The sequence below is a fragment of the Onychomys torridus genome, chromosome X (genome assembly GCF_903995425.1).
Source record: "Onychomys torridus chromosome X, mOncTor1.1, whole genome shotgun sequence".
Lineage (NCBI taxonomy): Eukaryota > Metazoa > Chordata > Mammalia > Rodentia > Cricetidae > Onychomys > Onychomys torridus.
In genome coordinates, this window is record NC_050466.1 from 35356304 (window position 1) to 35369067 (window position 12764).

At 39.8% G+C, this 12764-nt stretch overlaps 1 protein-coding gene across 3 annotated transcripts in view; it reads left to right on the plus strand.

The window, feature by feature from the left end:
• The window catches only part of Fhl1 (four and a half LIM domains 1), a 62994-nt gene that overhangs the window by 16837 nt on the left and 33393 nt on the right, over nucleotides 1–12764 (plus strand). For all 3 annotated transcript variants that reach the window (XM_036174881.1, XM_036174886.1, XM_036174882.1), the window contains exon 2: nucleotides 3939–3995. The gene's annotated coding sequence lies outside the window, so the exon portion shown is untranslated. The remainder of the gene's footprint in view (nucleotides 1–3938; nucleotides 3996–12764) is intronic.

Sequence of the window (12764 nt, forward strand, 5' to 3'; positions counted from 1 at the left end):
CCAGGGTACAAGAGTACGTTATCAGATATACTATATACTTAATCTTACTTTAATAATAAAACTTAGACAGTGTTAACATTTATATGACTGAAAATATACTGTAAATTTTTTTCTTTGCTTATTAAACTAATGCATTACTGAATAGCTAGTTATGTTACAGGTCTTATGTTGAAATTATTAAAATAAGGCATCTTTTATCGAAACTTTTATCTCAGTAAATTATTTTCAGTTCTACTAGAGGAAAGGAGCCAGCAGACATTTCAGCTATATTTATTATTGCATTTTATGGTAACATCAAAAGTATGTTTTGAATGGCACATATACTAGTGTTTCAGACTCTCATATTAATACAAGTAGGGTAAATGGGAAGTCTGAACCTATTGGTTACCATCACAAGTGTCTCTAATTAAGGGGATACTTAAGAGATTTCTTAGATGGAAGATTGTAGCAGGGATCTTAAAAATTCTTATTAATAAAATCAAGCCCAGAGCCAGGTATTGGGGTGACTGCTGGAAGATCAGAGAAGCAGAACAAGCCACAGCTACCTTACCTCACCAGTTCCTCAGATGATCCTGTTTCCTGAGACTAGAAGCTTCTAAGTTCTCATCCAAATGGATCTCAGCTGAACTGCTGCTCAAAAGCTTAAAAACTTAACCAGCTAAAAGCTTCTAGTTTCTAGTCCTCATCCCTTATATACCTTTCTGCTTTCTGTCATCACTTCCTGAGATTAAAGGCTCACTTTCTGGGATTAAAGGCGTGTGTCACCATGCCTGGCTGTTTCCAATGTGGCCTTGAACTCACAGAGATCCAGATGGATTTCTGCTTCTGGAATGCTAGGATTAAAGACGTGAGTGCCACCATTTTCTAGCCTCTGTATCTAGTGGCTGTTCTGTGCCCTGACCCCAGATAAGTTTATTAGGGTGCACAATATTTTGGGGAACACAATACCACCACAGAAGATAGTATCCTAAAGAACATGATTAAGGGATAGTTGCCATGACAATTACATCCAACGCATCTGAAAGGAAACAATGAATACATGGAGATCATCCATTTTGATTGATTCAGTCATTTAAGTTCATTTAAACAGTTGTTGTCTCTGCATTTTATTTTTTCACACAATTCATTAAATTTATTAGCAACTTGGGGATCCTTTAAGCTTGGCTGAAAGTCATGATAGGGTCGTCAGTGTCTTATGACCAGAATACTTTTATTAAACTTGAAGTGTCTTAAATACCTCAAAGATGAAAGAAATGTCTGGCTTATTCCAGAATAACAAAATGACATTTGTAATTTGACTTACTAATTTGTCAGAATAGGGTAAGATTAGCAGTATTTATTTGAAAGTGTAACTGATTCTTAAATATTTCAGGTTTGTGTAAGATTAATTTGCTGTCATCACATTTACTCAAGGTTTGGCTGATGTTCTGCTTTTCATCTTTGTCTTGCATTATGTCTGATCAAAGCCATGGTTCTGTTCTACATATTGAAAAGTGCACACATGCAAGGCCTACTGTATCTTTAGTCTCATAACCCCAACTAGTGGTAAGTGGAACTAGTACAGAGAAGAAAGTGAGGGAAGATGCAGATGCAGTTCAGGGCTCACTGTAAGTTTTCTCCGTGTTACTGATGGGAACTCTCCGTCAGGGAATAGAAGAACACTCCATCAGGCTCAGTTGATGTATGAGCTTTGCCTCCTCAGTCCAACTCTTTCTCTCTTCTGCCCTCTGGAGGGTGCCAGGCAACATGAGATGCAAGGACTTCTGAAATGGGTAGCCAGCATCCTGGTCTGGTTAATAGAAGATTTTCAGCATCATCTGACTGGTAGTCAGCAAGAAATTGTATAGGTAGCAAGAAGGCATTTGTAGGGCCAAGGTTAGGCGGGAAGCTGACTCTTTTAAGTAGAGAACCAGATTCCTTTTTAGTGGAACCCAATATAAATTGCATCTATCTCCAGCAATAATCAGTTCTGGAAGGGTAAGATGAAATAGGATATTGAAACTAGAGTGTGAGGAGTTCAAGTTTGAAATTAAAGGTGGGTTGGGTCTAAAAGAAGAATACATTTGGTATGAAGTATTTGTAGGAGCATAGCAAATTGTCCCCAAGTTGATAGCAACTTAAGTGCTTGTCTGCACTAAGAAGTGGTGGCTGTGTATCTGATATTCTGTATGTGTCATACTCATTTGATTGTTTGCCTTTGTGAAGTTGGTTACCATTAGGAAATTCAGAAAGGTTGGGCGGCTAATGTAAGATAGAGCCAGTGTTTCACCTCAGCCTGTCTAAGTCGGGCAGTCTGTCTGTAAACAGCTGTGATACGCTGTATTCTTTCACAGCTGCATGAAAGGGTGTGGCACCTTCTAGGAACAGCAAGTTTCATGAGTGGAGTGTGGGTAAAAGATGAGATTTTTGTATAGACATGCCATGCAGCTTAGCTAGAAGTAGGAAAGCAAGGTTTTTGTGTCTGCCATCATAAAATGTTGAAACAAAAATGTAACATGAAATAAATAACAGTATTTTCTCTTATGTAGGGGGAAGAGGAGTAAAAGGTAGTCCTTTGAGTTCAATTTTGTTGTTATTGTTTTCTTTTTCAAGACAGGGTTTCTCTGTGTAGCCTTGGCTGTCCTGGAACTCTCTCTGTAGACCAGGCAGGCTGGTCTCAAACTCACAGAGACCTGCCTGAATCTGCATTGAGTGATGGGATCAAAGGTGTGCACCACCACTGCCTGGCCTGAGATCACTTCTAAACAACTCTCTTTGAATGTTAGCTCTTTACCACTGACACAGATTGACCTTGATTTTGACTTGGCCAGTAAGAACCCTGTCCTTTCAGTTAACAGTGTGTTCATTTGGACTTCAGAATAGTTGGCCTTAACTATGACAGTCGTCATTAAGATCTCAAAAACAGGCAAATCTATAGATATCTATATCAGCGTATGGAACTAACTGCATCAGCTCTTGTCTGGCCCCCACAAAAAAAAATGGAACCTGTAGTCACTGCCTGTTTGATAATTGGCCTGGAAATGGTTGTGGGGGCACAGGAGGGGTCTCAGCTCTGACAGCAATGCTCGGTTTATGTTTGTCCCATTGAAACTTCCTTGGAGCCTGTTCTGGGCAGCTGATTGTGGTGATACATGCCTATGGTGCCAGTGATGGGGGAGGTGGGAGGAGGGGGATCCTGAATCACACAGTGAGTCCTTCCTCAAATAAACAAAACCCAAACAGGATCCTGCTCCGGGAGCTCATTCACCAGGTTCCCTTTACAAGTGATATAAGGTACAAGATGGGGATGTGTATGGATTCGTGGGGAGGACATTGTGTTGTGCATTTGTGTCAGGCATAGCAGCAGCCAGGGGACACCTGTTTCCTACTACCACAGCACCATTCACATTGGGAAGAACCTGCAAACTAGCCTGCATCCTAATCCTGTTGTTGATGGGAGATAACTTCAATGGTCACAGGGTACCTCATCTCCATGGCAACACCTAAATATTCCTCTGGTGACTTGTGCTCTATATTCTGGCTGGATCAGAGCCCTCCTGTGGCAAAATATTCTAAAGATGTTAAAAGAGAAAGGAAAAAAGGCTCAACTAATAAATCTCTTCTAAATGACTGAATCATTTGTTTTGATTACCCGGGTGATTGCCAAGTGTTAATTTAAAACTGAAATAGGCCATGAGCTCACCCACCTAACAATGCTGAGAGTTTGAGCTAATACAGCTTGATAATGAGGGAGCCGGAGTCACTGCCAGGGCTAACGTTATATGACAAACAGACATTCGGAGAAATGTACAGACCATCTTGGCTGTCTTCTGTTAACTTTTTGGGTTATAAATACAAAGGAGAATGTGTTGCCATGAGTCTTCAAAGAAAGATGATTTTTTTTTATTTCTGACTTTTATTCTAAAAAGGTAATTTTGCTAATTTTTTTTCCAATTTAGGCAACCGGTAGCTGTGCTTAGCTGTGTCCAGCCCTTAGGGAACACATCCTGTGTGAGGTAAGAACTACTAATTGCTACAGATTCTTATGCTGCTCTCTAACTTTCCAATTTGTGGCATTATACAAGAGCTTTATTTGTTTGAGAAGTTTAAGAAGGTTTATTTTAATTGGCTCAGCCGATATTCCTGCTTACCCTAAATATTAGCTCTCTGGGGAAATGCCTTTTCAAGCACAAGCCTCATTTGCTTTGAATTTGAGAACATGGAAGTGAATGTGGCAGGCACCACAGACCTTCAGAAGGTTTGCTTGGAAAGAAAGAGCAGCTCATGTTGCAGTGTGAACCAACAGTGGGGAGCAGCAAGGCTGCATGGAGCAAACCCTGGGATGAGCGAAAGGACAGCTGATGGTGACTGGAGCACTGTGTCCTGGGTGGAAGGAGTCAAGTCTGTAAAAACCTGGTGCTAACACCACCAGGAGTGTTTCTGCTTGGGTCACCATAACGTGAGCCAGCATGCTTTTTCTGGTTTGCCCTCAAGTTCAGAAGCGGCCATTGGTGCATATAGCCACATTGTTTGGACCTTTCATTTACCACACACATTGGCTAGATAGCCTTTGCTTCCTTTAGCCAGTGGCTGATTTATGCTCTGTGGTAATCCAGGCTTCCTTATTTCTTGAGAGAAGGGACACCCATCTTTGAAAATAACAGGAGGGACATCTGAGAGAAATCTACTCCAGGTACAATGCACAAGTGACTGCTTCCTCTTGTCCCCATCTCTGTACTTATGAGAGACATATTTGCAAGCATTGTACCTGTTGAGATTTCCAGTTTCATACAGGAAAAGGTTCCTGTGCCATGGTCTCTACCTAGGTAAACCTGCTAAATTCCTTTTCCCCGTCAATTCTTTTTTTATCACTACAGAAATACACAGGGTTACACCCCTGATCCTGTGTTGAGTCTTCCTTTAATCTGCTGAGCCCCAGTGTGTGCCAAGGCCAAGCACTTTAGATCCAATATGGTGTAGGGCAAACCTAGATTATTTTCCCTTTACCAGGTAAAGGAGACTGAAAATCGCTTTATAAAATACTACCTTGCTAATAATATTGAAATGGCCGTCCAGGCCCTGCTTCCATGCTGATCCTTGATGCCTGGAATTTTCACTACCTCCATAACTAGCGGATATGAGCGAGAAAGTGCATGACGCTGGCTGCAGGTCCAGCAGGGCCTAGGTCCAGATGGAAACTGCATTTCACACCCTACTTCTAAACACTTTTTTGGGCAAATTAAACCTTTGAAGGAAATGGAGTTTGCAATTTCCACAGGAGGATGGTTTAATTTTTAAAAATGATATATCCCTTTTAAAGCTTTATACAGCATTTATCTTCCACAAAGTTTACAATTCAAGGACTTGACATTATTCCATTTGGCAGCCTTCAGTTTACAAAATTATTTGGAATGTAGTTGAACACAACATAATTCTTTTATAAAAAGTTCTAAAGACTTATTTTATGTGTATGGGTGTTTTGCCTGCATATATGTCTGTGCAGTCCCTGTGGAGACCAGAAGGGGTTGCTGGATTCCCTATAACGGGATTTACAATACCCTGTGAGCTGCCATGTGGGTGCTAATCAAACCTGGGTCCTTGAGAGAAGCAGTTGGTACCTTTAGCCACTAAGCCATCTCTCCAGCCCTTACAACATAATTGTTAGCAGACACATGAGCAGGGCTAAACATGAGTACTCTAAATTGTACCGTAGAAATGATAATATTGTTAAAGAATTGGATATGTTTCACGTTTAGGAAATATTTGTATAACTGCCATATGGTTATTTTCATTATTGATTTGGCAGGGTTTTTTTTTAAATATTCACCAAACTAAATTTTCAAAGACAGTAGTCATAGTGCTTTGATGTGTGCCATTGATTGATGTGATCCCTCTCTTGGACCTCACATAGTCAGCATACAAATCAGCACAGATGGATTACACAGGCTTAAAGAGTTCAGAACTCTTCCATCTAGAACCATGCTCTCAAGCTGGTAGGCTGGATCTGGCATGCAGAGGTGTTCTTTGAAAATGCAACTGACTTGCCAGCCTTGAAAACTCGAGAGATTTCACACTTTTAAACATCCACATTTCTGTCTCTTGAAATATCCGAAGTTTTGGCACCATCAAGCCTACGTTCCCATTTGGCTACAATAGGCTGAAGCCAAATTGCTGCTGTTCCTTTAGGGAGAACAAGGCTGGGAGGCTTGCTACAGCCTTCAGCTCTCTCTGTAGTCTTCTTGACACAAAGGGTGGGAGCCTGTTGCCATACTAGAACACTGTGCTCACATAGGCACTTGGCTTTTCAACTTCAGCTTAAGATAACATTGTGGGTGCAAAGTTCAGATTGTCCTTTCTTGCAGGATATCACTTTGCTTATTTTTCTGGCCTGAGCCATCCATGTTTATTTTTAAGGGGGTGCTTTAAAAGTGTAGCAGGTGAACCTTGATAGGGGAGGAATACTTTCTGTTGGTACATGATTAAGAGGAGCATCAAAACATATGAGAGCTTTTTTGTTTTTGTTTTTCGAGACAGGGTTTCTCTGTGTAGCTTTGCGCCTTTCCTGGAACTCACTTGGTAGCCCAGGCTGGCCTCGAACTCACACTCCCGAGTACTGGGATTAAAGGCATGCAGGCGTGCGCCCTGCTAGCTGAGAGCTTTTTTTTTTTTTTTTTTTTTAAATCTTATTCTGGAAGCTTACTGTGGTCTCCCTCAGTGCTTCTCAAATTTGAATGTGCACATTGTGACATAGGGCTGGAGATCCTGCTTGTCACACTGCTCTGAGTCACAAAAGGGTTTTACTCTAAAGCAGCCCAAAGATGAAAAGCCTCATGCAGATCCATTGTTTTTTTCTTTGGCATTAGAGAGAGCAGTATCCTCTTACAAAGGCTTGCTTGGGGTCAGTCTTTCTCAGATACATCTAAGGTCCCTTCTGATTGCAGCAAGGTAGCTTAAAACACAACTAGTTTTAATACAACATACCGCATGCAGTGGAAAAAGAAAACTCATGTAAGTTTTTATTCTAAATTATATGCTTCTAGTAAAAATGTTATTTATGTTAGAGCAGAAGAATAATGAATTATGGATAAGAACTTTAATTATCAGAGAACTTATTTATGTGGCTCTTGGAATACTTTGAACAAAGACCACAGGACATAGACTATGAAATCCCTAGGTGTGAAATCACCATGGAAGCTGTAACAAGGTAGAAAAGTCAGAAGATAGACCAAAAGATTCACATATCTCCAACTCAACTGTGAAAAAGTATAATTATAACAAAAAGGAAATCATACCCAGAAAATTGTCTGCACGTAGAAAAAGATAATTTTTATATTATGTGCAGAGGTCATGCAAGTGGTGAGAAGGTCTGCATAGCCCTGGCATGAGGTAGATGTTCCAGAACTACTGGCTGAACGAGCTCTTCTGGAGGTAGATGGGGAAAAGCCATTCACATTACATTACAAAGGAAGTATATACATGAGAACACATCTAGCATTAGTGCTATTTAAAGACAAACAATTGAAACATTTACCTAGTACATCTTTACCCTTAAAACTAAGAAAAACAAAATGAAAATCTGATGCTAAGGTAGCCACCTTATGTGAGTGACGTTAACTTGTAAATGGTGGCAGTACATGGCAGAAGTCAATCTTATAATCCTGTTTGGGGAGATGTGTTCTAAGAAACAGATTGTCCCAAGGAAAGGAGAAAAATGACCCATGTTCTAGATATCCATCGCAGTGTTACTTGTAAAAATAAACAATTAGAACAAAGTGTCCAGCATTAGAAAAATGGTTCATTTATTCAATAGGTATAATTTTTTTCAATATTAGTAATTGAACTAGGGCCCTGTGCATGCTAGGCAGTCACTCTACAGCCTTCTTTTCACTTTTTTATTTTGGAAAAGTCAAAACAAGTTGCCCACACTGGTCTTGAAAGTTACTCTGTAGCCCAGGTAGGTCTTGAACTAGTGATCCTCCTGCCTCAGTCTCTCAAGTAGCTGGGATTACAGGCCTAAGGCTCAACAAATACTTCTGGTTAAGTAAATTTTGATCTGTAGTGGAATGCCATGAATTTGAAAAAACTTTAAGTTTTGATGTTTGCTTATTAATATGAAAGAATATAGCTAGCATTACTGAGGTGCAAGCTGCAAAATTGTGTATATATGTGTGTATGGATATATGTGTATATATACACATGCACATACACACACACACACACACACACATATATAGTAGTTATAACTGTGCAAGGTGATAGGGATGTATGGACAAGAACTTGAGGGCACATGGACGAATGTAAGTACAATTTTATTTGTGGTTTCATGGTGCTTGTTCATTTTAACATAAGCTTGTACTCCAAGGTTGAGAATCACAAAATATTCCTGTTTATCACACAGTAGATAACTATTTGAAACAAATTATCATAGGTAGAATATTCCTGTTTATCATACAATAAGTAAATAACCATGAAACATAATGTCTTTTTGCCTTGTCTAGAGCTTAAACATGGAGCTCCAATTATACAGGTCTTTCTTGTGTATTTTGTCCCATTAGCTCAAATTTCCTGTTTCTCTTTCTTCTGTGTAGCACGAATCCTAGTTGATCTTAGTGAAAACCCAGAGCCAGATATCGGGTAAATGCTGAAAGATCAGAGAGACAGAGGAGCAATCCACAGCCACTTCTTACCTCTATGGAATCCTCAGCTTGAAAAGGACTGAGCTCCTTTCTCCTCCTACCTTATAGTCCTTTCTCCATCCAGCCGTGTAGCTTCCTGCCTCAACCTCCCTAGTGCTGAGATTCAAGGCATGTGTGAGATCCCAAGTGCTGGGATTAAAGGTGTGTGCCACCCCTGCCTGGCCTGTATGGCTATCTAGTGGCTTAGCTCCACACTCTGATCTTCAGGCCAGCTTTATTTGTTAGAGCACAAACAAAGCATCACCACACTTCTGTGTTCTTGGTGACCTCCATGACAAAGAACACGTAGTCTGTTTTAGAGCTTCTTGATGTGGGCCAGTACCAGGTAGGAGATGAGACTTCATTCTTAAAGGTCCAGGATACCCTGGAGAAGAATCTTAATTCCGTTCTAACTGGAGGGCACTATCCAGCCCACCATCTGCATTCCTTCGCAGAAGCCTGCACCATCCACTTGAATGTTAATGGTCCTTTGCAGTGTCCTTTCCCCTCAGCTGTGCTCTGTTTCAGATGTACTTGTTTTCCTTTGAATTGGGTCAGCTACTTCATGTCTGTGTTCCTTTTTTGACATGGCTTCCTCTGGCTTTGGCATCACATATTTTCCCCATGTCCTTGCCTCAAGAGCTTCATGTTGCAACTATTTTTCAAGGGGAATGGAGAGCATATTGCTGCTTGCCCTTTGCTTGAATGAGCAATTCATATTTCTTTTGGGTCTAGTTCTGTTTGGTTTTAGAGTCTTCACAGTTGGTTATGTTTGGACTAGAAGATACTTAAGTAAAAATAATGGTAAGTCAGAGATATGTCTGGCAAAGGTACAGCATGTTTTTTAAGGTTACTGGTTTATTTCTCTCCCCTGTCTCTATGGTGACTAAATCTGAGTCTGGGATTTAATGGACTTAATTTTGACCTTCTGTAACATCTCCTAACTTTTCCCAGCCTTTTACTGAAGAGGAATTCATTTTCACTTGAGGAAAGAAATACACTTTACTTACAGAAGGAGTCTTAACCAGACTCTCAGAGATGCTCTCTAGAGCCTTTGATTTTTTTTTCAATTTAAAAATTGTATTTTTTTAAAAGTCTTATATGAATGTTTGCTCCCCCTCCGTGTGTGTGTGTGTGTGTGTGTGTGTGTGTATATGTGTGTGTGTGTATGTACACAGACCATGTGTTTGCTTGGTGTCCTCAGAGGCCAGAAGAGGGAATCAGACCCTGGTACGGGAGTTACAGACTGTAATTTGCTATGTGAATGCTGGGAACTGAACTCAGGTCCTCCAGATCAGCCAGTGCTTTTAACTGCCAAGCCAGGTCGGCCCCCAGAATCTTTGATTTTTGTAGTTTTCAGTCAAAACTGAAACTTCACACTTAACAGCACACATATATATTCAGTACTACTGGTGACCAAAGAGTACTTTTCTTTTTGGTGAAATAAAGTATTGTTTAGTCATTGTAATGAATTATTTGTGAACATATTATAAAGAGCTTATTGTAAGGACATTAAATCAAAGGGAACATTGATTATATACAATGTATTTTTTAAATTATCTCTTTAGTCATATAGGATTATAAATTTACATGCTCATAAATGTTCAGACTATATCACAGAATTTAAATGTTAAACTGCACCATTGAAGTCCATAAGAAAGTTTAGTTTGACCATAAGTCATCTTTGGATACTGACATTGAAATCTGTCATTTCATCTGCATCTGACTCATGTGAATAAAGACAGAGTATCTGTCTGAGGAAGCTGGAGTCAAACCATGTTGGACCTCAGTTGGTTGAAATGTCATATAGCACTTTGCAGGACATTCCAATTCAGGCAGTGCAATCATTTATCCAAAATAAAGTTAGAGTACATTACTGTATTTAAGTCTAGGGCATAGTGTGTTGGTCTACTCATGAAAAGAATGTCTATTTGAAGTCCTTTCACCTTCTTTAAGAGCAAACTCCCATGTGAATTTTCCTTAAAACCCAAACACAGGAATCAGAAAATGAGTAATAAGGTTTGCAACAAAGGCTGCGGCAAGGGAAGCAGCCTGTGTTCTTCTGACCTTGCTCTGCAAGCCTACATCATGCTGAACTCAGGTCCAGTACAAATTGGTAAAAACAAAAATTTCATCTGCGATATCGTAAAGTCTCCATAAATGTGAAGATTGTTTTAAGATCTTGTCTGTCATTACCTCTTCTGTTTATAGGTCAAAGTCTTGAGAAGTAGCTGCAGATGCACACTTGGGAAAGATGCACACTTGGGAAAGATCCACACTTGGGAGACGAATGTTGGATACTCCATAGTTTCTGGGTTTGAAACCTTGACTCACATATCTTATAGCCAACTATGAACTCAGAAAATGTATTAGGTCAAGTTCATAGGTACATCTTATAAATTTTGCTCTGGCCATCATGAGAAGTATATCTGAGATCAAAGCTTTTAGGAAAATTAATTAGATCTTAAGGCCAGAAGCTATCAGTAACACTAAAATGGAACAATACTTCTGCCATATTCATTGTCATTATTATCATATGAGCTTTATGGTACATGTTGAAAGCCCAGTGTAATGTGCTGATAATTGTTATAATTTGTTTCATTACTTCTTTCATTGCTAATATTTCAGCTTTGCTTAAAACAGCACTAAGAATGAATTTAAGGAGAAGAGGATTAATTATGTAGAATTCATTCAGAAGAATACCCACATTCTCTTGTCCTATTAGTCAGATAGTCTCCACACACTCTAGACCATCTCTCACTGAGGATAGCCAGTTTTTGGAGAAGTAGTTTCTTAAACTGTTCTTTACTGAAGAGAAAAGGTATGGTGAATAGGTAGTTGAGTGTTTATCTCTGGTCCTCATTGAGTTTGTGGGCATCCCTTAAACCATGAGATTTGTATATGTGATGGAACTATGTCTCTCCATCGTTCAAGACTCTGAAAAATAATTTACTGAATGTATTCCATATGTTTCTTTCCTAGAACTAGTAGAGATTTTGTGACCGATGGTGAACATTTACACACATAGTTGTTAGTGTAATTGTTAGTGTATACTGGCTAGGAGATTCATAACCCATTTTGCCTTTTTTAAAATTTTTATGTGTATGGGTATGATGGCTATTCTTGGTTGTGGCATTTATGTCTGTGGCCACAACAGCCAGAAGAGGGTTCAGATTCCCTGGGACTGGAGTTATAGGCAGTTGTGAGCTGCCATGGGGGTGCTGGGAATTGAACTCAGGTCTTCTGGAAGAACAGTCAGTGCTCTTAACTGCTGAGCCATCTCTCAAACCCCCCTACAGTGATGTCTTTTGCTCCTTTTAATGCTTTGACTGCAGACTATGTGGAGACGATGTATTCTACCCTTTGCTTTGGCTCATGTGATAGATTTGAACTGGGAAATAATACAAAATGCTCCAATATTTTTAAACTCAGTGCATGTTCCAAACCTTGTCTTCTGCATTGTGTCAATCTTTATAAACTACACAGGTTCTTGACCTGTCTTTGGTCCCCTCCTGAGTGTTTCCCATTTTTTCCACTGGAACTATCTAAATAATAAAGAGTAAAGAATTTTATTGAGATTTACCATCTTAAATTGCATTCACCTTTCCCCCAGGAAACTGGAAGCTCCCAGGGAGCAACACTCTTGGTAGTTCTTTAGTTTCTCTACATTGTTTATTATATAGTGCCAGGGGCTTGGTAGACATTAACTTGTAACACGAATTCCTAAATGGTCTCACCAACTCCTCCGGCTGAAAAACCTTCCTTGGCCCAAAGCTTTTAGTTCCTGTCTCCTTTTGCCTTATATACTTTTCTCCACCCACCCATATCATTTCCTGTCTCAATTTTCCTGGTGCTGGAATTAAAGGCATGTGATTCACAAGTATTGGGATTAAAGGTGTGTGCCACCACTGCCTGACTCTGTTTCTCTCCTAGACTGAGTCAATCTCATGTAGTCCAGGGTGGCTTTGAACTCACAGAGATCCAGAGGGATCTCTGCCTCCCGAGTGCTAGTATTAAGAGTGTATGCCACCATATCTGGCCTCTGTGTTTAATCTAGTGGCTTGTTCTGTCCTCTGATCTTCAGGTAAATTTTATTAGGGTACACAATAT